Raw genomic sequence first — 5,899 nt, forward strand, 5'->3', positions numbered from 1 at the left:
AATGGAAAGCAGCAAGCCATCATACATATTATAAGAATTACAAGAAACTTAAAAAAAATTGTAACAAAAATTGTTCAAAGCCAAATCAACTTAAAATTATGTAACTAGAAAGGAATAAACTCGTATGCATGAGTGAGCCAAAGTTCTGAAACTGAAAATTTGAAATCAAACCCCTATGTCTGTGCCTCACAACCCCATTATTTCCTCACCTTAAAAACAAACTGCTTTATTCATTTCACCACCCCAACAGAGAGAAACAAAACAGAAATTGGGAAAGCATGCTTTATTACAAACAAAAAGACAAAGTCATGGCCGACTAACCTTTCCTCCAGCAGGCGTAAGAAGAGAAAAGAACAAGAGGGTCCCTAAAGTTCCCGCAGCTGGAGCACTAGGGAAGAAACACCTGCAGATCCTGTTTTGCAGGAAATGAAACAAAAGACTAAGAAACAGCTCACGCGTGCCTCCTGATGGACGAAAACAATGACGTTAAAGTTATGATGTGCTAGTGGAGTCTGTGTTCTCTTGCTCTTTCTTGTTTTTCCTGCCGCTTGCCTCTCTTTTTCTCCTTCTTTTTTTCTCTTCTCCTCCTTTTTTCTCCCATTTCTTCCTCTTTTCTGTCATGCTTCCCCTTTTTTTTTGTTCTCTTCTTTTCTCGTTTTTCATGCTCTTTCTTTCTTCTTGTTTTGCCTCTGTCTGCCTTTTTTTCCTTCTGTTTCTCCCCCTTTAGGTCAGTAGAGACAACGTATATATATTTTATACACAGCTCTTATTAGGAAAGATTCAATGCATTAATCTAGGATGCAAATCCCAACTGATTTGTAGCCAAATAATACAAATGAGGAAACTGCAATATTCTAATTGATTATGTGCTGATTCTAGTGATTTATTTCCAACATTAACACATCATCCCAGCCATCTATGATAGGGATAAAATCCCAGCCATTAGATGATGGTGAGGTTTTTCTCTTTATGGCATTTTGCAGCTGTCAAAAGTTGTTGTTTCCTATGAATTATAGCTGCACAAAAACATGATTTTCCTTATTCAGTGTGGTAGAAATCCCATCATTTATGATGATCCAGCCCCCTCTCCAACTTCCAATATCCTTTTTCAATTAAATCCCTCATTTTAGCACTTTTCAATTCAGTCCTTGGTCCAAAAAAAATCCTTTGAATCAGGTCCGCGAACTTTGGCTAAACCCTTCTCGCGGCAGGATTCTCTTCTTTCACTTTAGATATTCAAATAGAAATATCTTGAGATTCTGATATTGAAATCAAGCGATTCAAAAGCCCAAATTCATCTACACTTCCAGGACTACAACTTTGATGAGGATTTGAAGTGAGATAAAATCGTTTTAGAGAACAAAATCTGGTAGTAATCAGGTTGGTCAAAAAGGATCTCCTAATCTAATTCAGAAACTGACAATGCCAAGCATCCCGATATGGCTGAAAGTATGACCTAAGAACAAATCAAAAAAACTTGTGACAGAAATAGAGTCTTTACTGCAGAACTCGGGTCAGGATCCTTCTCGCGGTAGAATTCTCTATTTTCATGTTAGAAATTTAAACGGGAATATTATGAGCTTTTGATATCGAAATCTAGCGATTCAAAAGTCTCAAATTCATCTACCCTTGTAGAGCTATAACTTTCATGAAGGATGTCGCACGTGAGCGACGTCGCGGCGATCGTCCACCCACAAAAAAAATGTAATATGGGGGATATATATCTGGTCAATGTAGGGAGACAAGGAATTCGTTGTCTCTTAGCAGTGAAAAATGGTGTGGGAGTCGCCACCTAGTATTTTGGTCACTAGGAACCCTAACTGGTCTCAGAGATCGGGTACGGGGACTGGTTGCGTAAAGGGAAGGTATTAGCACCCCAAATACGCCCTACCTAAGGTAAGCTGCATCGTTTAATTGTCTGATAAAATTTAAGGTGTTTTCGTTGTGTTTCCTAGTTGTTGGTCCGTCTATGGTTCAAGAAAAGTCCTCCTTAATAAGGAGGTCCTTATCTTATCGGGTAAAACCTAACCGTTCTAGCGTCTATGTAAAAAAACATATTTTTAATTTCAGGAATACGTTTTACGTATAAATTCGTAATCCCATATACTAACAGAGGACAAAAAGATTTTTTAGAATTTTTGGAATATTGGCCTAGTTGTCATGGCTTGAATAAACTGGTTATTAAAGCCAAAATGCATGCTAATACATATATTGTTTTGAAATTTCTTTTGTTGTGTGAAAATATGATGTTATAATATTTATATATATATATTGGAGAGACTAGGCCGTATTTTAAAACAAAACATTTTTTAAATATGTATTTTTGTACGCTTTGACGCAAATCGGGTATTTTAATACTGGGTTTGTATCCTTACGGTATAAAAATACAACCAAATATTAATCCACTTTGACAAAATAAAATGCAGAAAAATCAACAATATTTTCAAAGATATTTAGAAAATTTTTGAAAGCAAAAGACATTTTTTATTTTGAAAATCTTTGATGTTTTGATGAAAACCAGATATTTTAATACCGGATTTTGTATCTTTACAGTATAAAATACCAACCAATATTAATCAAAATACAGTAATAAAATTACAGAAAATCACATATTTTTGAAATAATTTTTGAAGAATTTTTGTAATTTTTTCATATATATATATCTATATAAATAATACAAAATATAATATATATAATATAATATATAATATTAAATGGGCTGGGCTGGTCCGGCCCAACCGACTGGGCCGGACTCAGCCCAAAATTGTTGGGCCGATCTCGGCCCAAAATGGGTTGGGCCGATCTCGGCCCAAAACAAAAAGCACATTATCTTCTGGGCCAGACCCGGCCCAGAAGACAGGGCTGGGCCAGGATCCGCCTGGCCCAAGCCAAAACGGGGCAGGGGGGGAATTATTTTCCCCCCACCCCTGCATGCAGAACGCTACTCGTTCTGCATGCAGGGAACGAAACGAGAAAATAAACGCGAGGGAGAAGGGGAAGAAAAGTTACCTGGCGCGGAGGCGGAAGCGGTGGCTGGCTGCGTTTCTGGCGGTTCTGTGGTGGAGGCTGGTAGCGGTGTCGCTGCTCCCTGGCGGCGACTCCAAGCAGCGGCGCTGCTGTCTCAAGCGGCGGAAAGAGGGATTCTTCCTCTTTCCTTCTCCTCTGTTTCCTTCCCTTTTCTTCTCCTTCTTTGGTTTTCTTTCCCCCTGTTTTCCCTTCTTTCGGTTCTCTTCTCCCTCTCCCCTTTCTCTCTCTTTCGGTTTTTTCCGTTCCTCTCTCTCTCCTCTGTTTTTCGTTTTCTCCTTCTTCCCCCGTCTGTTCTCCTCCCCTTTCTTCTGCTGTCGTGTTGGTTGTTATTTATAGAGCCAAGTGAGTGGCTTTTCGCTGTGGAGCATGGGGAGCAGCCGGCCGGTCGGCCATTGGGCGCGACTGCCAACGCTCGGCCCCCCTCCCCGGCTTTCTGGCAGGTGCGCGGTGGGTGGTCGGCCATTGTGTTCGGTCGGTGGGCTCCAGGCGAGAGAGAGGGGCCGGCAAAAATTTCAAAAAAAAGCACCATTTTTCCCTTCTTCCCCCCTGCATGTTCGGGGGGGAAGAAGAAAGATGAACAGTGTCGTTCAAAACGACACCGTTCTGCCCTTTTCCCTTTTTTTTTTTTCTTTTTTTTTTGAATGGATGAAACGACGTCGTTTTGGATAAAACGCGCCGTTTCATTTAAATCCTACAAGACGCCAAAACGCGTCAATTTGCAAAGCAGCCCTCAATTATCTTTTGTCCCTTCAATTGCATCCCTGCCGAATTCGAACCCCGTCCCTATATTTGGCCGCGTTTTTCACTTTTGTCCTTGGCCTTTGAATTATGCAATTGAGCCCTTAATTGATCAATAAACTTCCAATTTCTTCAATTAGGCCCCTGAATCAATTAATTCCAGCCCCTATACTTACGCGCCTTCTTCAATTTGGTCCTTGGTTTCGGATTCCTTCAATTAAGTCCCCAATTGGCCCTTAAACTTCAATATTTATGCAATTAAGCCCCTGATTTGACCTAATAAATTCCTAAAAAATATATTTTGGCCCCAGAACTTAAATTTCTTCTAATTAAAGCCCAAATTGACTTAAAAATCAATTTTTCTTGCAATCAAATCCCCTTTAAATTCATTTAAAAATCAAATTAAGTCCATAAACATCTAAATTTGGGCTTTTCTCCTCAAATTTCAAATTTTCCTTGTCAACAGGGCTCTCCTCCTTCAAGAATATATTATCAAAAATTCCATCTTTGTATTTTTAACCTTATCGACCAATTTTCCAACCATTTTCTGAGCGCTTCTGCCTCCTGTTATTTTTCTAACCTCATTTGGCTATATATTTTTATATATATTTTGTGGGGACCCAAAAATGGGTTACAACAGATGCCCCCTCTTTATAATGCTTACGGAGCAAAGGTTTGGCGCAGTAAGTTTTATAAAGATAAACCAAAACTGAGCTCCCGAAACTGATCTAGTCGGAGCTCGATTGCTCTGAAACTTTGTCCTTACAGCAATCCTCCTTAACCTAAAAACTATGATCAAAATTTAGTCATCTCGAGATCCCTTCTGGTGATCTCCTTTAACCCCAAAAACTTGGAATCTCATCTGGCGATTCCTTTACCCATACCCAAATACAAAAACACGTGTGTGGTCTCATTATGACGGGTGACCTGCCCGAATGGGAAAAGGAAAGAGTGGTCTCATTATTATGGGTGACCTACCCAGGAAAAATAATGGTCTCATTGTATGGGTGACCTACCCAAGAAAAATAATGGTCTCATTGTATGGGTGACGAACCCAGGAAAAATGATGGTCTCATTGTATGGGTGACTAACCCAGGAAAAATGCTGGTCTCATTGTATGGGTGACGAACCCAGGAAAAGTGATGGTCTCATTGTATGGGTGACTAACCCAGGAAAAATGATGGTCTCATTGTATGGGTGACTAACCCAGGAAAAATGACGGTCTCATTGTATGGGTGACTAACCCAGGAAAAATGATGGTCTCATTGTATGGGTGACGAACCCAGGAAAAGTGATGGTCTCATTGTATGGGTGACTAACCCAGGAAAAATAATGGTCTCATTGTATGGGTGACTAACCCAGGAAAAATGATGGTCTCATTGTATGGGTGACGAACCCAAGAAAAAAAAGATGGTCTCATTGTATGGGTGACTAACCCAGGAAAAATGATGGTCTCATTGTATGGGTGACTAACCCAGGAAAAATGATGGTCTCATTGTATGGGTGACGAACCCAAGAAAAAAGATGGTCTCATTGTATGGGTGACTTACCCAAATGGAAAGAATGTGAAGTGCGGTCTCATTATAATGGGTGACCTACCCAGGGGAAGAATTCTTAGTAAACTCCATGCTTTTCTAAGAAATAGTTTCAATACGAGGTCCCTTCTAGCGACCTTCCTTGATGAATGTCGAAGTACGAGATCCTTTCTGGCGATCTCAAATAACTTGGAATCCCATCGGGCAATTCCTTTTACTAAAGCTAAAACATGAAGTTCCTTCTGGCGACCTTCATCGAAATACAAGATCCCTTCTGGCGATCTCCTTTATCCAAACAACTTGGAATCTCATCTGGCGATTCCTTTTAACCAACATGTAATACGAGGTCCCATCTAGCGACCTCCAAATAGCGAAACACGAGATCCCTTCTGGCGATCTCCTTTAATCAACTTGGAATCCCAATCTGGCGATTCATTTTAACCAACATGAAATATGAGGTCCCATCTGGCGACCTTCATCAACTTGGAATCCCATCTGGCGATTCCTTTTATTCAAAGCTGAAATACGAGGTCCCTTCTGGCGACCTCCTTTGACCAATATCGAAATACGAGATCCCTTCTGGCGATCTCAAACAACTT

The sequence above is a fragment of the Populus trichocarpa genome, chromosome 11 (genome assembly GCF_000002775.5).
Source record: "Populus trichocarpa isolate Nisqually-1 chromosome 11, P.trichocarpa_v4.1, whole genome shotgun sequence".
NCBI classification, from domain to species: Eukaryota; Viridiplantae; Streptophyta; class Magnoliopsida; order Malpighiales; family Salicaceae; genus Populus; species Populus trichocarpa.